Source organism: Ursus arctos, unplaced genomic scaffold, assembly GCF_023065955.2.
Source record: "Ursus arctos isolate Adak ecotype North America unplaced genomic scaffold, UrsArc2.0 scaffold_6, whole genome shotgun sequence".
Classification (NCBI taxonomy): domain Eukaryota; kingdom Metazoa; phylum Chordata; class Mammalia; order Carnivora; family Ursidae; genus Ursus; species Ursus arctos.
Genome location: NW_026623078.1, coordinates 66,154,417 through 66,176,585, shown reverse-complemented (window position 1 = coordinate 66,176,585; position 22,169 = coordinate 66,154,417).

Below are 22,169 nucleotides of genomic sequence, written 5' to 3'. Positions count from 1 at the left end.
TAGGGAGCAGGAGCTGTTTTTGTCTAAGGATCCTCTCTGACAGATACTTGTATTTCTATGCAAATCTTTCCCTGTTGGCCCTGGTTTCTATTTTCAAAACCTCAGTCCAAGTGCTCATATGGACTCAACAGACTGCTAGTGCTAAAGAGATCCTTCGAGATCATCCAGTTCTACCCTGCCATTTCCTGGCTAAGTTTACCAAAGCCCAGAGAGGTCTAACGAATTCCCCAAGGTCACACAGCTAGCCAGAAGCTAGGCTGCCTGATTTCCAGACCAGAGCTCTTTCCCGCTCTCTTTTCTTCCTATCCTCTCAAAAATTACAGATTCTGTACTCCTTTACCAACCACTACTCATGAAAAATATTTCTTAGATGCCACGATCGACATTTTTGCTCTAAGTAAGGTCACTAACCCTTTTGGGGAGGGTCCTACACATCTGAAAGACAGGTACTAGTTTAAATACAGGTTACAGTTCAGCAGAAACTAGTTCAAGATTGTTTATACATTCATTTGACGGGTGTCTATTAATCACCTACTATATGCCAGCTTACTGTGTTAATCGCCATGCTTTCAGTAATGAGCAAACAAATAAGCAAACAAAAAAACGCCGACACAACTACAGAGAACCGAGAGACTGGACGCATACATATACAGCAGAGAAGGGCCTGGAGCTCATGGTTGGCCATACACTTGATACATTGTTGGGGAATAAAAGGAAGATGTTCTATGAGTGCTGGGAGACGGTTATTTTTGCTATAAATTAGTCAGCTCTTATAATGTCATATTCGGCTCATGGAAACTGTAGAAGAACCAGAAAAAAAGATTATTACAGAGATTTTTAAGATGACTCCCATACTCTATAAGGACAAAAATAAATGAGAGTGAGGTTTTTAAATTAGAATTTAGAAACCTAAAGATGACTTGAAACTAACTCGAGTATGTTACCTGGCCATGCTCTGTCTTCATAGAAAACTTTGCAAAAGAAAATGAACTTCAGGTGCCGTGAAAGAGATTGTGGTTGGACCTGGGGAAGAAACATTTTTTAACACTCAAGGTGAGAAACCGAGGCTCTGGGGTGTGGGAAGAACATGTGGAGGAGGGCAAGGCTCCTTTTCTTATTGGTCAGTTCTCTCCTTCCAAGTTCTTGGTCAGAAACTGTTATGGTCAGATCTTGTCATTCTTTTCCCCAAGATTTAGGCCGATCCCGGAGATCCCTGAGGGCTTGTGGTCCCTGAGCTCCTGCTCTGCCCTGCTGGGCCTGTCCACAGGCACGGACCCCGTGAGACTTCCCGTAGTGAGAGCTGGCCCCCTGGGTCTGGGTGCCTTGAGTCTATCGGATGACCACCCCCAACCATGTTCCCCTGCATAGGGGTTTAGGACCTTGAACTCAGAATGCGGTTCTGGGCTCCGTGGGATCAGCACGACCCGAGACCTATTGAATCACAATCTATAGTTTAATACAATTCCCAGTGATTTCTATGCGTATTAAGGTTTGAGAACCTTCGCTCTAGATTACTGGCCACCAAGCTAGCCAGACTTGACTTCAAAGCTTGGCTCTGCTACTGTCTGACTCTGTGACCTTGGCTCAGTCACCTGCTCTGAGACGCAGTGTCCTCATTTGGGAAATGGGTACAGCAGTTCTTACTTCTTAAGCTTTCAGAAAGGCCCTTTCTGTCTACCTTATTTTACATGGATCTTTCCTATTATATTTACCTCAGTACTTTATTATTAATTTTTTTCCATGAGAGCAATTATTATAACTCGAAATTGCTGGTGTCTACATGGGTTTGAAGGTCATTTACGTGAAGGCAGGAACCATGCCATCTCATTTCTTCTGATATCTTTGGGGTCTCCCACAGTGCCTGACCCTAAAGGATGGCCCAATACTTATTGAATAACTGAGTATTACAAGGATTAAATTAGATAATGCAAGAGAAACATTTGCTCAATGTCAACTTGGAGAAAATGCTCACTGATAGTAGCAAATGACAAAACTGGCTGCATAATTTGGGGGACCCAGTGCCAAATGAAAATGCGGTGGCCCTTGTTAAAACATTATTAAGAATTTCAAGGTGGTGACAGCCGAGCTCGAAACCAAGCATGAGGCCCTCCTCAGAGCCGGACGCTCTGCAGTTGCACGCTTTGCACACCCAGCAAGCCGGCCCTGGGTATGGACCGTCTTGCTACTGTTGTGGTGATTCTGTGGGAGGTGTTGCCCCCCGCCCCCCAAGGATGGGGTGTCTCGCCTTTCTCCCTGAGGCGTGACGTTCTGGCCAAGAGCCCCACAGTCTCATGTGGCCTTCCTGCGCTCAGCTTTCCCCTCCTTCACCTCCTCAGACGAAGAGGCCAGGAGAGAACTTGAAACTGGAGAAAGGACAAAATGGACCCTGTCAGGTTGGCCAGGCCCTCAGTGTTCCTCACAGCAAAAGGCTGATTTACACCTGGTTGGTATTCGTGGCAGTCCCTGGATCAGCGAAAGTTCTGCAAATGTGTGCTAAACAGAAATGTAAATGAGTTTCCATAATGCACGTACACATAATGTATGGCTTTTATTGTACTTGATAATGTAAAAATACAGTCTGAGATGAGGAAGGAGGCAGACGGAGTCACTCAATTCTAATGTAACAACTTTTCTTTATGAGAGACTGAAAATAAGGGCAGGCTCAGAATATAAAACAGTCATGAGGAATTGAAGCTAAAAACAGGAGAGATGAGTTCGCTAGGAAACAACCCGCCTGGCCTGGCTCCAGGACGCGCTGAACTGTGGGGATGTGGTTACTAAAAGCAGAAGCGAGATGTTTCCAGGGGTCCCAGCCCTGCTGGGTTGAGAATGACAACCTTACCGGACTACGTCTGTCCTGTCAGAGGCTCGGTGCCTCTGGCTGGGAAGTAGGGAACATCGCCTACCTCCTGCCCATCTCTCGGATGTTGCAAAGAGACAAGAGAACGCGCTCTCGTGGAAGTGCTTTGTTTGACATCACGGCACGCGCGAACAAGGTGTTGAACTCCGTAGACAAGGGCACTGTCCCGGCAGTCAAAACACCTAGTTTCTGACGCAGATTTTCTTATTAGCTGCCCATCATCTGCACTTCGGAGCTGTGCAGATAGAACTGGGTGGAAATTCCAAGGCTGTCACGACCTGGCTGTGTAAACTTGGGCAGGTTCTTTATGCTCTCTGAGCCTCAGTGTTCTCATCTGTCAAATGGGCTGGGCTCAGTCCTGGGGAGTATTAGCACCCCTGACACGAGGCAAGTCCTTAACAAATCTTTCTTGGCTGTGCCTTTCTGTCGGTTGGGATAATAATATTTAAAAAACTTTGAAGCACTCTCCTGCCATAGGATATTCCCATGTGCTGAATTCAAGCTGGGGAATCCGAATTTCCCCTGTAGCTTCTCTTCAACTTTCCACTGCCCCCAAATTTCCAGTAGTTTTCTGGTTCTGGTGCTACGGAGTCTCTTGTTCAGAGTTATTTGTTACCTCCTCTTCCCGAGGGGTTAACTTGTGACTATGGTGGTAGCGCTCTTAGAGGGGCTTGAATTGAAAGACCTCACTGGTGCCTCGCCCTACGGGGTGTACCTTTAAAACATACAGCTCCGGCACCACACAAGTCCAGGATCTTAAATACATATTTGGCTGGAAATGCAAGTATATCTTACCATTTCTCTCTGCCTTAATGCTTGCTCCATATTGATAATGACCCCACTTCTGCCATCCATTATTTTATTGTGCATACTTCTCAGCGTTACACGTAAGTATGGGTGGACACGCAATCATGGTGGCTACACGGTTCATGATTTCCCTGGCAGCCGTGTATGTGATTCCCCAGCTCTTTTGTCAACAGACACTACCCTACTCTAGCCAGCCTTGACAACCCTGGACCTAGGTTGACCCAATCACCATAGCTTCCCTTGTTGGAGTGAATGGGTCAAGAGGTGGCCATGTGACTCAAGGCAGCTCAATTTTGTCCTTTCTCTGGATTTTCCCAACAAACTGGTGAACACAAGGGAAAATGTGAGGCCAGAACAGTCTCCACCGTTTCCGTGTTGGTACACAGCTGTAGAAATGAGACAGATGGACAGTCTACAGAGCACCCTGAGGATGTTCTGGCCTGGTCCGTTCCTGCCCTTCCCAAGGTTTGTATGTGAACCAGTATGCCCCTCCCCCCCTTAAATCCTTGAGCATTTTGGGTTGGTTCCTGTCACTTATAAACAGAAGTCCTCATTGTATGATCTGCTACAAAGACCCATATGGATAACCAACAAGAAGTCGTTTCTCTTGGAGTTATGGTAACAGACGTGATATTACAGAGGCAATAGAGTGAGGAGGTACAGTGATTAACAGAGGCTGGTGGGTACGAATTACTCTTGCAAAGGAAAGAAAGAGATCAGGCAATAGTAGGTGTGATATTGTGATGTAATAAGAAATATATATTTGGTCCTCCTCCCTGGTTCCTGACAGGAACTTCTAAAACCCTTGGAATTTCCCGAGTAATCGGGATGAGAGGAACGTCCTTTTATTCACAGTAAGCCCTTTTCCACCTTACCTGAGTTTATGCTAATGAAGTGACTCTCAGTAGGCCCCCAGATAGCTTCTGGCTGGGGGCTGGTTGCCCGAGAATCCAACCATGTGATTAGAGGGTTGGAACTTTCAGCCCCACCCTCTGACCTCTGGAGGGTGGAGAGCGGCTGGAGATTGACTTAATCACCAATGGCTATTGATTTCATCAACCGTCTCTACAGAATGGAACCTTTATACAAGCACCACGCGAAGCGATGCAGAGCTTCTGGGTTGGTGAACTCATCCATATGCCAGGAGAGTGGCCCACCCCAAACTCCAGGGGAACAGAAGCTCCTGCTCTCGAGACCCTTCTGAACTTGGCTCTATGCGCCTTTTCATCTGGCTTTTCACTTGTGTCATTTATACTATCCTTTATGATAAACTAGGGCTAGTGCATACAGTGTCTCCCTGAGTTCTAAGAGCTGCTCTAGCAGCTTATGGAGCCCGAGGAGGGGGTCATGAGGACCCCTGATTTTTAACTGGTCAGACAGACGGACAGGAGGCCTGGACTGGCATCTCAAGGATGAGTAGTCTTGTGGGTCTGTGCCTCTAACTTGTGTGGTCTGACACCAACTTCAGGTGGTGTCAGGATCAAACTGAATTGTTGGATACCCAGTTGGTATCTGGAGAGTTGGAGAATTGGTTGTTGTTGTGGAAAAAAACCTACACATTTGGTGTCAGAAATGTTCTAGTGTTGTAAAAACAGTAAATCTTATTAGTAGGGTAGCAGGCTCAAGGGAAGGTATGTTTTTCAGGCTAGAGGAGAGCTTTAACTGCCTGAATTATCTCACTTCTCTTTCACACAGGGAAGGAATAACCAATGGAGTACTATTCTAGGAGAAATGCAGGAATAACCAATTCTAGGAGAAATGCAGAACACCATGCCAGAAGAGGCGGTAACATTGGTCAAGAGGGAAACACTTCTCCTTTGAGAGCACAGTCAAGGAAGTGGTGAAAAATAGAGAAAATCTGAAAGATGAAGAGAGGTCAAGGAAGCTCATGCTGGGTAGACACAATTTTCTCAGTGCCAGAGAAAATGTTCGGGATTCAATTGCTATTTGGACAGGGGTGGGGTCCCTCTGGGGCTGTGCTATGCTCCCCCTCTGGAACAAGGAAAGGAAGGAAAGGGTGGTAGCAGCAACAGACCTAGGGAACGGCACGGCCTTCGGGATTGATGTCTATCTTGTAATTGCTGGTTTGGCATTGGCCGTCATAGCTCAAACTCCCCCCCGGGGCAAGGGCACCTCCTGAGGCTGTGGAGATGTCTGTTGCACATAGCTATGGGCAGAAGACGGGTCTGTCAGAGCAGGGGAAACTGAGGGGCTGTTCGCCCATGTAATCTTCTTGCACCGCCCAATCAACTTCTATAATATCACCAGGGGAAATTTTCTGCTCTCCTAGTCCCACTGGGATTGTGGTGAGTAACTGTCCTGCATTGCCATTGCTCTTTATTATTCTCTGGTCCCTGCGACAGCAGACTCATATGAAGCCTTTCGGGAGCTGCCACTGTCTTAGCAGCTCTCATCTGCTTAAGAATATTCTAGGCCATACCCATTGTTTGCCAACTTAGCTTTTTGTTTTGTTTTGGTCTTCATGTATCTAGTCGAGACAATATAAGTGTAGAGGTTAAGAGGTCTGTTTGTAAAGTTAGGTGGACCTGCTTTTGAATCTCATTGCTACTTCTGATGACCTCATATGACCAAAGTTATTTAGCCCCTTTAATATTCTCTTATCCGTTGGTGAAAGGAGATACTAAAGTACCTACTTAGTGTGAGATAACATATGTAAAGTTCTTAGAATATAGCCTGGCACATAGCAGGTAAACACATAGCTCAATTTAATTAGCTAGTGAGAGGAACCAGGTTTCCTTATTCCTTCTTATACAGTAAGGTTTTGGGGGGGAGGGTTGATTAGTTGGTTTTTGTTTTTGTTTTTTAAGTCACAAAATTCCAATGTACTTGGACATTTTTTTATACAGTTAACCAGGGAGGTCAATTTAAAGCATCCATTATTAGCTTTATTTTTAATTCGGTGACTTGTTGAAAGGTAAATCAATAGCTCTCTCTGGTCAGTAAGAGAGAAATGCAAAATCTGCATTTTTATCATCTGCAAAATCAATCTGTTGGTGGTGATTACCTGAGACGTGGTCATGAGGATTTTCTCGGCCAAATTGAAAGGAATGGTGTGATCGATTAGTGATGTCTGCCATGGACATGGTTGGGGTTGTGACTTCACCTGTTCCCTGTATGTGTTGACTCTGCATAAACCCTGAGGTCATAGATCACAGGTGCAAGTTATAGGCCAAGGAGTGTTACATAACTTCCAGAATTGCCAATGCTCAAGGTGAAGGTACTGGCTAATTTGAAGAGCCGAGAGAAGCAGCTGTCATTAAACCCAAGGTCATGGAACAGTGGTTAGCAATAATGAGAAAGAAGCATTGCATTCTGCAGTCTTGTACTTGGGGAATGACAGTGCAGCGTGCATGTGTAAATCTGGAGCCTCTAGAATTGACAGGTTTAAGACTGTGTCTGCACGATCCCAGGGAAACTGTTTGCAAAGTTAAAAAAAAAAAAAAAGTGCCAGTCAACTGGTTGCTGATGTCGGGACTTGCCTGCTTCTTGTCTGTTCCTTTCCACAGCTAGATCTTCTTGAGTCCCACCTGCAGCTCAGCGGGTGCCACCCTAAACCCTGAGCCTAATCCTTCCTGCTGTCAACAGGGATTTTAAGAACTCGAGTAGGCTTCCAGGTAAGCTAGCGCCACCCACCCTGGCATCTAAGCCAGTTCTGGTCTGAGTCTGGCCATGTTGCCTTGAGCCCTCGAGGGTTGGGATCCACCTTTCTGATGTCCTTGAATGCAGCCAGCTGTCTCCCTGAAGTGATTTTTCTTTCTGGATTCTACATACTCAGGGTGTCCTGGTACCTCTTGCTTTCAAAGGTCAAAGCCTTTCTTAGATTACAGCCAACATCTTATGAACGAGGCTTTCCACTTCCATGGTGTGAGGATAGCAATAGTGATAACGTGCCCTTTGAAATCAGCCAGACCTCGGTTTGTTTCGGCTTGCCTTTTTCTTAACTCTGTGGCTTTGGACATGTGGGTCATTTTTCTCATCTGTAAAATAGGGATGTTAATAAATATGGCAGGGCATTAAATCTTGGAGAAAACAGACAACTATGTTGGAGAATCTAACGCACAGTAGCTGCTAACACATGAACAACAGCAAGAAAATAACACTAACAATAGTTTTTATTTATTGAGAACTTAGCATGTATGAGGCATTGAACCAAGTGCTTTATTTATTCTTCTTCCCGTAATGAAATTAATACTATGACCCACATCTCACAGACAAGGAATCTGAGGTTTAGCCAGGTCAGTAACTTACCCAAGATTGTCCAGCAAAGAACGGGCAGAGCCTGGATTTGAGCCAAGATCTGCTTGTCCGACTCTAAAGTTCGACCTCCTTCTATCGTACTTTACTATCAACAAATAATATAAGCATCTTCCACTCATTTGGATGAATTTTTCCCTGTTGTCTGAAGCTAGGTTTGTCCCAGGCATTTACCAGACCCACTAGACATAAATGATTGCAGTTTTCCTCTTCCCACTCCTCCTGTTCCCATGGAACATTCTGTGACTGGCCATGTCACGAGTTATGACATCCTCCAGTCTATTATACCAAACAAATTTGAGTTTTAAAATATTGAATTGGTTTTAGATACAGCCACGGGAGTAATTTTAAAATCTGGGCTCCCAACCAGCAAAGTAATTTCCCTTTATTAATGGGAAAATAAACATCTCCTGTAAAGAATGTTTTCTTCCTTCCATGGCCCTTGGCCTCAGAAATGCAGGGCTGGGTAAGCATCAGTCGTGCATGAGGATATCATGTGAGACTAGGGGAGCAGGTTGTGGACCCAGAGCAAAGCTTATGTATGTGTCCACTTGACCCTATCCATTGAGTTCCTGCTCCTTCAGGTCCTACTGAATATTAGCTCTGTCTTCTCATTCAAGGTCAGACTGGAGTCATGGAGAGACCCCTTTCTGGGGTGTTTTTAGCAAGCCAATGAATTGTGAGGAAGTTATTAAAATTTGGCCCCTTGAGGCACCAAAAACTGTCAGAGTGATCTGTTAACAGAGAAGAGGAAAACCTGTAATATATTGATCCAAATATTGTTCCAAGTACTTTGTATACATTCTCTTATTTAATTATCCAATAATCCTATAAGAGAGTCATTAGTATTTCCATTTTTGCAACACTGTGGCTCAGAGAAATTAAATAACCTGTTTTAGATTAAACAGTTCCTAGATAATGGTACAGCACAACACATTTTATTATAAAGGCACATCTTTTGAACCCAAGGTTCAAATAGTGAATAATAAGTGTTAACTCTCAAAACTGGTGTCAGAATTTCTCATTGATTCAATACCTATTATATCAGATGCATAATTAGAATCTACCCAAAACCAATGTGAGTTTACAGCCAGAGCCCGAAATTGAGAGATGCTGTTCAGTTATTTGCATACAAATAGACTACAATTATTATGAAGTATATAGTCCATTATGGAATTTGGTTTAGTTTGCCTTTTAGCTGAAGCCATAAAGTCAGCTACGAAAGAGTTAGCTTTATCAATTATATTTTTGTGAACCCAGTTTTGTTTTTAAGGTTTCTAAATTGATATGCTCAAGGAAAAAATACCCATGGGCTAAAATTATGTAATCAGCATTGTGGGAAATGAGATTGAAGTTTTTGAAAGTCTGAATCTCTTTCTAAGGAATATGCCCCAATTCTCAACTAGGGTGTTGCATTTGGCTCCGATCTCAATGTTGGATCAGCACTTGACTATCTACTAGTGAGACAAACTTTAGGTAGCATGATCTCCCTGGGGCATCAGAAGATTCCTGGACTCCAGACTCATAGTTCTGGTTCTTTCTCTTTTTATTTTTGGACAAAAAATGGAGGCATTCTGCTCCAAGACTACCATAAGAGGTAATGTATGGGATTTAGTTAAACAGACATGGGTCTGAGAAACGACTAAATCATTACTTACCTGTCTGTCCGTGAGCAATTGCTTTCACCTGTCTATATTCTACAACCTCCTCATCCAAACAATGAGATTATAATCGATATCTCAAAGAGGTGCTGTAAGAAGTAAGATAGGGGCTCCCAGTTGGCTCGGTCAGTTAAGCATCTGACTCTTAGTTTCGGCTCAGGTCATGATCTCAGGGTCCTGGGATGAGCCCCGTGTCAGGCTCTGTGCTCAGTGTGGAATCTGCTTGGGATTCTTTCCCCTCCTCCCTCTGCCTCCCTGCTCTACTCCTCCCCCACTCACACTCTCTTTCTCAAATAAATAACATCTTTTAAAAAAGCATCAAATAAGATAATAAATGTAAAATCTTTAGTACAGTTCATGGTACATAGTAAGTCACTCTGAACACAAATCCTTATAATTGCTATAGGATTATTTTTAATGTGCATAACCTAATAAATTCAGTGACGCATATGGTCCAATCACAAGAGTGGTATGTCACATTCAAGGAAACAATCTAACGACTAAAGGCAGTTAAAAGCAATGGAAATCTTCTGTTTGCATTTCTCGGAGCACATCAAAGAGAATCCCATTACTAAGCCATCCCTGTATCCCAGCCACTTTGCAACATGGCTTTTCCTTTTTTCTTCCAATTCCCTTACATCCTGTAGCCGCTCCAGTGTCTCTTTCTTATAAAACTCAGCTCCAAAAACTCTTCCTCTGTGATAGGCTACAAAGTTTCTTGATCTTTCTTCTCCTTACCCCTCTATCGCTTTATTATGTGGGTTGACTTAGCTTCTCTCAGTAAGCAAAAATCCTTCCTTAGCAGGACTGGGAAGGAGTGGGAACCGAGCAGGCAATGCAGGATTATTTTTATTGGACTGGAGGTGGAGTGGGGGTGGCTGTGAGCTCTCAAAGACTAATAACTTTAGTTCCATCACATAAATTTAATCTCCAGAGCAAGGAAAGTTCTGGCTTCTAAGCTGCTTACCCTACACCTGAAGCCCTACTTGATGAGGAAAGTTGATACATGTTGACTGCATGGAAAGGGAGAGATCAGCAAGAAAATCCATGTCAGTGAAAGATCATTCCATGTAAGAAGTAATTGAAGAACCTGGCAGAAGGGAAACTCAGGGAAGCTATGACAGCTGCCTTGTAGATATCCATAAATGGCAAAACTAGAATCAAGAGAATTTAGAGTGGACTGTTAGCTCTGTGTAATGAAGGATGTTCTTATGGGTAAAGCTGTTGGAAGGCAAAATGAGCTTCCCTGAGAGGCAATGAGTTCTTTCTCATTGGAGATATTTAAAATAAGGCTGATGAGTCCTAGGCAGACATATTGTAAATGGTGTCAAACAACTCAGGAGGGTTGCAGGAACTACAGAGTTTTCTTTCCATGCTGAGATTTTAGAATTCTACTAATCAGAACAGAGTTCAATACATACTTCTAATGTCAATGACTGGTAGCTCCTAATCTGAGGTCCCATTCATTTATGGCAACAGAGGAGTATATATTTTGGTGGAATTCTGTGTTCTAGTGCCTTCTCTGGTCCTGTCTTTTCTTCCCTTGGTTTTAGTAGCATAGCTCTCATTCTTACCGCAGTCCTTGTCCAACTTCTGTGAAGCAGTTGGTGTGATTTCAAACATCATTGCTCTCTTCTTGTCCATCCAGAGGGTCAGAGGAGGCATGGGTCCAACAGAACAATACTAAGGCGTGAGTCATGTAATGACCACTTGCCTGAACCTTAGGAGTTTTGGGCTCCTGGCCAAGCTCTGACACTAAATTCTAGAAGCCTCGCCACATCCCTGGGTCTCCATCTCCTTATCTTTAAATGAGGTATGATAAAGCTTCTTTCTAGGGTTTGCAAATTTCTTTGAACTCATGACACTAAGGGCTTAAATCCCCCACCCCCCAGTGCTAGTCCGTGAAGAAAGCTGGAAATCATTCTGGGGATCTGAACCTCAACTAAACAAAGCTTCCATACTATGGGTCTTCCTAACCACAACCATAGCAAGACTTTAATTGTGCTTCTAAATATAGGCACACAATGAATTTAAATTGACAATTACATGTTTCCTCAAGGAGTATCTGCTTTTTAAACTGACAGTAAATGTTTCTTTCTGTAGAGAAAGGTAGCTGAAAGTGTAGTTTCAACCATCTAATGAAATCAAAGAGAGAAATTTTTTTTCTTCCATGCACATAATTACCAAGATCTATGCACACTGGGTAATGCATTCTGATTTTCTATAATTCTGCAGCCAGTTACATCTTCAGAGATCAGAAATAGCCTTTAAAAGAGAAACTTTCAGGCTGATTCCAGGAACAGGAATCAAGCTGAAGGAAGATGTTTAGTGCCTTAGCTCTTACTGCTAGGAAGGTGTGTTTCTTTCTTTCATTTAAGATGACTGGAGTAATGACAAAAATTGATGAAGACATAAGAATTAAGCCAAGTTCTATAGTGATAGGTTGGGGATATCGCCAATTTCTCACTGTTTTACCATCAGTCACTGACTGTCCTTCAAGGACTAATTAAAGTTGGTGAAGCTACCTCTATTACATTTTTGCCAACTCCTCCTTCTTCGGATCTAGTTTTATTTCTGGAACATTTTTCTATTCTTAACTAATCCTAAAAAATTGCAAGGCCATATGATTCCATATTTGCCAACATTAGGCTGTAAGTTCCTTGAGTGTTGATCGTATCTCAGGGATCTTCCTATGTTCTAGCAGAATGTATATGGAGTCAAGTAACAGGAAAAACTCAACTAATGTAAACAATAAGGAAATGCATGAGATTATGTAACTGGAAACTCAGACACAGAACAGTGTTATAAACTGAGTTAATCTGGTGGTGCTGATTCTGTTTCCCTGTAGTTCTTTCGGCTCTTGCTTCTCTATCTTCAAACTGGTGGCAAGATGTGAGCGGCAGTTCGGGACTTCACATCCATATAAGGCCATAAGCAGAGGGAAAGGGATGTGTTTTTCTGTGATGGTTTCTTCAGACCAAGGAAAAGCTTTCCCAGAAGCCCCCAGCCAACTCTTCTTAATCTCAATGACATGTAGGAATCAGTCACTGGCAAGATGAATGTGTGTGTCAAGACGGGCTTGGGTGAATCAGTTTCCCTAACCATATGGCTGTTATCCTGGGGACGACTGCAGGGAAGAGTGGAGGACTATAGAGAAGAAGCCACCGTGCTCTCCAATACCATGTGCGAAGCCTAGCACAGGAAGTGCTGCTAGATAATGCTCAAATGTGTTTGTGGAATGAATAAGTGAATTATCATGACCCACTACTAATATGCCCTTTTCAGCAATATTGTCTTTGTATTCAGCACCCTTTACTCAATTATATACTCTCTGTTGTTCTTTGATAATTTCATATGTGTTAGTCTTGTCTTAAGAGATATCAACTACCTAAGGCAAGATCCATGGCAAATAAGTGTTAGTTGATTGAGTAACTAACACTTTCTTGGTGTCCTTTGCGGTGTGGAGACCAGGAATGGACATGTAATACGTGTAAGTTTTTTACTCTCTAGTAAAGATCAAGGCCTGTGTTCTTTGATAGGAAACCAGTTAAAAAGGGGAGAAGTACTTTTTGCGTTTAATTTAACAAAGGCTCTGTGAAGCTCAGTTTAAATAATCTGGAGCCAACAAGATATTAATCGCTGGATCAGAAAATCTTAGCGCTATGACGCTTCGCTCTTCATTAGGCACGATGTGTCTGCGTAGCTGAAATAAGTGCTTTTCTCTGGTTGCTGGAGTGAACTTGGCTTGGGTTTTCAGGTGTAAAGTACCTGGAAGATCAGCAGCAGTGATCTGTGCCAGGTTGACTAAAATGTCCACATGCCATAGAAGTGGTAGAAAAACACCTTGCGTCTGCTAACATTTACTAAGCAATTCTATGACGCCAGGCATTATTTTAATTGCTTTTCATATAAGCCATTTTATCTTCTCAACAATCCCAGGATGGAAGGTGCTTTCCTGAGCACCATTTTGCAGTTGAGAAAATAAAGGTTTAGAGAATTAAATAGGCTTTCCAAAGTCATACGGTTAATAAATGGTTGTGTCAGGATTTGAATTCCGGCAGGCTGGCTTAGAGTCTGTGCTCTTACCTGCTGCTGAAGACTGTCTCAGATTCAAGGCTAAATACAAGCAGCAAGGAAAGGTCATCTATGAGAAGAAAGACTAGAAGGTTAAAGCCAGGAAAAATAGTTCAGGAAGCAAGAGATGAAATGAATTAGAGCAAATGGTTCGGGACTCTGTTGTGAATAATGCAAAACATTGAATGAAGGCCTTCTTTGTAGATGAAGCCAAGTGTGCGGTGTGTTGGGAGAGTGAGTTCTAACGGCTTAAATAGCTCAGGAACTGGATGGTCTCTTCTCTCATGCGACGTATGATCTAGCTGAGACAATAAGAATTATACATGGAAAGTATTAGTCAATTACGTACGAATGTAAATACTCGAGAGCAACTGAACGGGCTTCCTGGCTTGCGCAGACATTGTGTGAGCAGTCTCTGTCTCAGCTGTCATCATTCTATGTTTAATACAGAGTGGATTCACGGGCAAAAACTGGGCATTGTTTTCCCTGGAATCAGAAGTTCCAGGTGCCAGGGGCACCTTTCCCTGCAGTCTATGGAATTATCTTCATGAGCGGTACTTTGAGAAAGCAGAGCAGAACAGCTCCGGCTCGCCTGACTGCAGCCTGTCCAGTGCTGCTGTACCGTGGAAGCCTTCTCAGCCTGACTGCTTGCTGGATGCTTTCATGTGGGCCTTCTGCGAGAAGGCTCGTTTCCTTTACTGTATTTGGCTAAGACAGCACTCCTGTGGGTGGCTTCAGGATTAAGTTTGGAACAGAGGAAGTATTACAACACATGCCAAGAAGTGAATTTTATTTTTAAGAGCTGCTTTTTACAGAATTGAATATATCTGTGGCCCTCCCCAGTTACAGCAGACCCACACATGGGAATTGGTGTAGGGTGGGTGACTTGGGTATCTTGGAGTAACAGGTATGGACTCAAGGACTATTCTCAAGGGGCACCACTTCCATTTGAGAGCCCTTACAAACTCTCAGGCTCTTTCTTGCGGCTCTTCCTCCTGTCTGTTTCTACCACTGTATATTAGCATCATGGCAAGTGTTGTGACTGAGGTATATTGCTTTGCTTTATGAAAGAGAAGCTGTGTTTTGTTGTTTCACACTTGCGTGTCCTGTTCTTCTCTCTGAGCCCCAGAATGGACTAGTTCGAGCATAAATCTGGGAAGTGGGATTGATGGAGCAAATCAGGGCCTCCAACAGCTTGCCCTGTGGCCTCGGGAACAGCATTCACGTATCCTCTGCTTCAGGTTGTCCCGGGTAACCTAAGATGACAGTGTTCCCTGGGACATCTGATGAGAGAAATGATGGAGCATATGAAACACTGGAGAAGTCTGCATGAAAGAAGACTGAGAAACACCAGTAGCACCATTACCCTCCTATCCCTCCAATCTTCACTTTTCTCCCTTAATTTTTTTAGCTATGAGAATGCCATGATTTGGGGGGAATGAGTGTATTGGTGACTTAGTGGCAAGGAAGTGGGTAGGAATTCCAGATTTCAGGAATTCAAAGGAAAGCTGACCACTGTCTTTGAGCGGAAAACATATCTGCTTCCTCAACTGTACCATGGGGATTCTGATCTACTTTTGTGAAGGCTACAGGCAAGGTCAACGTGCCGGTGTTGGTGTGGCATTAGGGAAGTATGACAGACTGTTATTGCTTATGGGTGGTCTGGCTTCCCCTTCTTCAGCTCTGGCTCCTGAAACTGGGGCATCACTTTCCAACAAAACAGTGGACTGCCAGGCTGACTGCTTACAAGGACTTTGGAGGCATTACAGAGTAGTGTCTTCGTCAGACACCTGCCAGGACAAGTTTTGCTCAGGATCGCTATCCGGTTGGCTGTGTCCTCCTTTGAAATGTGCTTTTAGTTAAGTGATTGACGTATTTGATTTTTGACTTAGCTTAACGTTGGGTATTAACTCAGTGCTCAGTCTTGTCAGCTGTTAGCGCTCTGGAGAGAGGATTGACGCGGCTGTGGAGGGAGGCCCTCGTGGTAAAGACTGCAGCTCAACACTTAAAACACCAGTTTTGGCCATCTGGCCTTACCCAACTACTTGAAATGGGAGGGGTGTGAGGTGTAAGGAGAGGCACCTCTGCTTCTTCCCTTGAAGGCTTAAATCTTTCAAAGTCTCAAGTGATTTCAAGGATTCTTTAAGTTGATATAAAAATTACCACACACAAAAAAGTACCACAGAAAGGCAGAGCCTAAGAGAGCAGTATGCTTAGAGTCCAAAAATCATACTTAACAACTGAAGGCAAAAGGGTATGTGTAGTATTTATTCTTATTTGTATACATATGTATTTACTGATTGATATCCACGCTCCAGGAAGGAAAACACAAGGAGTTTTCATGACAGCACATGGCACATTCTTGACATGTCTTGTGATCTAGCCTAGTTCACCAAGATTGATTACTGGCATCTGGGACCCAAGCCTCACTGAGTAAGGACCCTTCCTTTTCCTGGCCCTATCTCCTGTGAACATAAAGGACTGTGGCTATGACAGGATAGGGTGGTGTTTACCATGGTGATTCCAGCTCTTTAATGGGGCTGAGATGGGTGTGTGGTGGCTGGAGACAAACCAGGGGCAAGAATTCCTCTGAGGTACGTTGTGTTGAAGGGAATAGGTTTCTTTTTCTTTCCCACCCAGAAGAGAGAGGTTGTCTGATGTTTGGCATCTGCATCTAAGAAAGGAGAAGAGGAGAGGAGGGGAGAGGAGGGGAGAGGAGAGGAGAGGAGAAGGGAGGAGAAGGGAGGAGAAGAGAAGAGAAGAGAAGAGAAGAGAAGAGAAGAGAAGAGAAGAGAAGGAAAACTGCTTGGGCGGTTGGGAGGTCTATGGCTAGAGACTATGGAAAGGTTAGCCGAATCCCCTTATGGCTGATGGTAAAGACATGCAAGGCCCAGTCTATAGGCAGAACATTTCAGTGAAGTAAGATGAATAAGCCCTAGAGATCCGCCGTACAACATTTTAGCTCTAGTCAACAATGATGTTTGTACACTTAAAATTTTGTTAAGGGGTAGATCTCATGGTAAGTGTTCTTTCCAAAATAAAATAAAATTTAAAATAAATAAGTGAGTAAAGACAAGGGGAAGGAAAAGGGAACGCAAGGCCCAGGTGACCGAGGCGGGTCGGCGCTGCCCTCCTGGCGTAGAGCAGGGTGTCCTGGGTGAGCGCGTTGGTGATAGAGGACTGATGGAGTGCGAATTCTACCACTTATTGGCCGGAACCTCACGGCAAGTGACTTCTCAAAGTCTCCATTCCCTCGTTTGTTATAGGGAGTCACCTCGCTTCTCACAGAGCTATTATGTGCACAAAATGCCCTTCCATGCAGACATACCTCAGAGACGGTGTGGGTTTAGCTCCAGACCACCGCAGTGAAGTGAGCCGAATGCATTCGGTTTCCTAGCATATATAAAAGTTATGTTTATACTATACTGTAGCTTGTTAGGTGTGCAGTAGAATTATGTCTGAAAAAACAATGCACATACACTAATTAAAAAATACTTTATTGCTAGAAAATGCTAACCATCGCTGATCTTTCGGTGAGTCATGATCACTGATCACAGAGCACCGTAACAAATATAAATAAAAGAATAATGAGAAAGTTTGAAATATTTCAAGAATTACCAAAATGGGACATAGAGACATGAAGTGAGCAAATGCCGTTGGAAAAATGGTGCCACAGGTTTGCCACAAACCTTCATTTTGTAAAAAATGCGATGATCTGTGCAGGGCAATAAAGAGAAGCACAATGAAGGAGGGATGCCTGTGTGTCTACACATCCATAGCCCCTGGCACTGTCCCTGCCCTTAGCAAGAGCTAAATAAATGATGGCTCTGCAGTTGTGGTCGAAGGACAGCCTTCGGGGGGAGCAGCAGGGCAGGAGCCAGTCTCCGTGAACTCTCAGCTTATGTCAGAGCCAGACTCTTCCATCTCGATGGTTCAGAAAGGTGGATGTTGGACTGGAAATCAGAGTTCACTCACATCCTTGTTTGGTGCTATGCTCCAATCACTATTTTGATTATCTAAGGCTATATAACAAAGTACCCCCAAGCAGTAGATTAACATGGCAACATTTATTTATTCGTGATTCTGCGGTTTGGATGGGATTTAGCAGAACCAGCTCATCTCTGCTCCATGTAGCATTGGCTAGCATGGCTCATCTGTAGAGGGTCAACAGGGACGGAAGGATCTCCTTCACTCACTGTGGTTCACTCAGCAGAGATGGCTAGTGAGTGGATGCTGGCTGTTGATGGAGAGCTCAGCCGGGACTCTCAGGAAGGGCCTTAGTTCTCCATGTGGTTAATCTGAGCTTCTCACAACACGGAGGCTGGGATTTGAGGGGATGTGTCTCCAAAGGGAGCATTCCAAGAGACAAGTCTCTCTTCACATCACACTTGCTAATGTCCCGTTGGCCAAAGCCAATCCTGCGGCCATGCCCCGATCGAGAGGGGGAGTAGAGGGGGTGGGGAAATTAGGGAATGGCACAAGTCATGGGTGTCGGCATGCATGATTTGTTCCTGGCCACCAAAGTGAGATTTATGGAAAAAAAAGTGAGAATTTCTCAGCAAAATTCTGTGAGTTCACAGCAGATTCTCTATCTACTAGCTTCTATTCTTCATTATAATAGATTCCTATGAATTATTCTTTGAATCGATGCACACAAGCTTCAGATAGCCCTGGAAGGGGCCAAGGAGGCGGTGTTAATGTGCTGTATCCCTCACCCTCCATTTCCCAAAATATAAACATTTTAGATTAATGTGCAAGGAGTGCAGGGCTGGGTGGATCAATGATTTAGGTCTAATATGTGCAGTTTCTTGAGCCTGAGGTGAACCATCTAAAAATGTCCTCAGACCAGCTCACGTCCCTCTGTTCACCCTGCATGAACAACTTTTTAAAAATATTTTATTGACAAGGAGTGAATTCTCTGAAACCAGAAGCAGAACCATTGTATTTTAATGATAGGTGCACATTACCTGAATAAATGAATAAAAGGCTTTATTTGCAAGAGGAAAAAAAATCCATTTAGTGATTGAAACAACTTGCTCTTTTATAGCTTGTAATATTAATTAGCCTCCCCTTTTATCTGCCCCTTTAAAAAGAGCATGTTTTAATTGTTGCTTTTCCATATCCCTTGTTTTATGTCTGCCGTCTCCAAATTGATACAGGGCCTGCTAGTAAGATCTTAAAAATAGGCTTGCATTACTTTTGAGAAAGACAATTTTCAATTAATTATAAATGATTTCATTTCAAAACTCAGAAACCTACTGCGAAGCCTGAACCTAATACTTATCTTCTCTAATTGCATGAAGGAGAATGTAGAAATAAATGTGGTTGAATATGTAATTGGCATGCTCGTATTAAGGTTATTGTTTTAGCCCAGTTAGGCTTCCCAGGGAATGTACTGAAGTCTCCACTCCCACCAAAAGCTTTTGAATTCTTTGGCATCAAATAGGTTTAGGGGTGAAAGCATGCAGATGACAAGTAGGGCACCCACAGGCACCCTGAAGGAGGGGAGGATGGAGCCGCTGTCCCTGGAGTCCTCTCGAGATGTCTTTGTGTAGATCAGGTCGTACTTGCAAATGTTCCACAATGCTGATTTCTCCTAGAGCAAGAGCCAGGAAAATAACCTCAACAGTCCCGCACAATCACAGTTTTTATTGTTTTCTCTCCCTCCTTCTTCCTCAACCTCCCTCTTTTGTCTTAGACCCGCCTCAACCCATACAACCCTGTAGCATGGGGTCAGTAATGACTAAGCCCTTATGGAGTGCCTGCACCGGGCAATGCTGTTGACTTGCAGAGCCTCCCAACTCTAAGAAGTCCAGGGCTGTCATTAATCTTCTTTTAGAAAGGAGGAAGCCAGGGTGTAGAACGATTAAGTGATTTGTCTAAAGTCACCGTGCTTGGTCCGGAGCTTCATTTTCTAAAGTTCATTTCTCAATTATGACTTTATTGCCCTCCGTGGAAGTAAGGAGAATGTTACCAGGACACATGAGGCTAATTTCCCTGTGGGTGACTTCTCCAGGGAAAGACGCTTTGGAGGCAGTAAGGGTTTTGAGAACCTGGTTTTGTGGGACCAGATGCCAGATCCGTCTTTGACTGTCTGTGTGACCTTGGGCAATTGATTGCACTTCACCGAGCCTCCGTTTTCTTACGTATAGAATGAAAATAATGCCAGCCTCAGAGAGGAGCACAGTGTCATGGTGACGATTATGGCCTATTTGGTAATAAAAAGAAACGAAGTACTAACACGAGCTACCACATGGCTGAACCTTGAAAACATGGTGCTAAGTGAAAGAAACCAGTCGTAAAAGACCTGATATTATATGATCCTGTTTATATTAAAAGTCCAGATGAGGCAAATCTATAGAGATAAGAGGTAGATTAGTGGTTGCCTAGAGCTGAGGGGAATGGGGGAAGGGGAGATACAGTCGAAGGGTATGGGGTTTTTGGGGAGGATGATAAACACGTTCTAAATTTGATTGTGGTGATGGTTGCAAACTCCATGAATAAACCAAAAACCATTGAATTGTATGCCTTAAATGGTTGAATTGTATGCCTTAAATGGTTGAATTGTATGCCTTAAATGGTTGAATTGTATGCTTTAAATGGTTGAATTGTATGGTATATGAATTATATGTCAAGAAAGCTGCTTAAAAAAAAAGTGTGGCCTGAGAGACAGAATCCTTGTCTATGTTCCTATCAGAACTCCCCCAGTCAAATACCCATGTGCCGGGGGGCCCAGTAAATAATTCTATGTCTCCACTTCCTCACTGGTAAGATTGGGATCATAGCACCTACTCTATGGGGCTATGGAGAGGACTTAATGCATGAAACTATGAAGAGCATGGAACAGGGCCTGACACCTATAAGTTCTTAATAAACGTCTTTATTCCTGTTCTCACTCTTCTTATCATTATTGAATGAGTGCAGCATCTGGCCTATGAGAGATGCCTGGTAAGTGGTAGCTACTGCTAATAGCAATGGGGGTTGTAAGGACTTCACTGTTGAAGGGAAATGCCTGACTTTTAGGAGTTCCGTGATGGCTCTGCTTTTGGAAAGTCAGGCATAAGGAACCTCAAACACACTGCTCCTCCTGCCCGAGAGGCCGAGTTTGGGGTTCTGGCGCTTCTCTCTTGTCTCCATGCCCTCCATCACGGCATGAGACACTCGGTGTTTGACGGTCATCACCAGCAAAGTCCCGGTGTGACTTCTTCCCAGCGGCGACCCCCCCCTCAGGCTTTGCGTAGGGTGGGGTCTCCCACTCCCCGGCGGGGCGGGAGGGTGTTCCTGCTGCCCCCCGAATCTCCCTCAGGAAAGAGATGCTGAAGCCTGCTCCCAGCTTCTCAATATTCAAATTCCTCAGTGCTGACTTGCACACGCTTCCAATCTGTTCCTTTTCCCTGGCTTCGCTTCAGGAAAACTTTAAGGCAACATTGTGCCCAAGAATGATAATCAACTCAGTTGAGGCTCCGCATAACACCGCTTCTGTTTCCTTCAGATGAACTGTTCTGTTTTATTCTTAAATGGTTAGCATTGTTTCTCAAATCCTATCAGGAGCAGCCGGTGCTAGAAACCTTCCCTTAATGAAAACATAAACAAACTTAATCTTAACCAAGTGATACTTGTAACTCGAAAGGATGTAAGTGGGGCTATTTTTTAATGCCCGACATGAAGTTCATCTGGAATCTATATGGGTCACTCAAAACCAAAGCAACTTGAACCCCGTTTCTCCACTGTGTTCTTGAAACTTCTGGGAGATCTGCACATCAGAGTCAAGGGAGGAAGTGGACATCCTTAGCTACTTAGGAGCAGAAAGATGGGGAACCACCGGAAGTCCATGCCTTTGGCAATGCTCATTACCTCCCTTGTTACCTGCCAGGGGGAGAAGTTGAGCGCCGCACACATGATTGACAGAGCTGGACCTTTCACTGGACTGCATTTCTACTTTTTAAAGGGGCGAGTTTGTGTGAAAGCCTCCATTCCTCACATGGCGGCCATGAATCATCACTGGAGCCGGATCCGTCATGGAACGCCAAGAGCCTAATACAGGCTGATGTGTTGTCTTGGCCAAGAAATCTGGGAAAGCGGCATTGTGATAAAGTTGCTTCTTATTTGACTGCCTTTCTTTTAAAATAGAAACTTCTGTTACTCACAGGAAGGTGCCAGAGGCTGTTTGCGTCTCCTTTTTCTGTGCAAAAGTGCTTGATTTTTAAGCAGCCTATTTTTATCATCCTTTCCCACGCTTACCAGGACTTCATATTGTTGTTTGGAGGACATGGGAGTAATGCCTTCTGAACTTGAACGTTAGCGGTGGGCTATGAGACTGAGGGCAAAGGGATGGACCATGTGGTTTGCTTGGCTTTTATTCTATTTGGGCACCGGAGAAGAAAGTCACATTTCCAGCGAGAATTCGAGTCGCTGAATGTGCAACCGCTGCCACACTAGATTTCCCCTGAAAATGCATTCAGTTCAGACACTTGCATTGAGCGCTTCCTAAG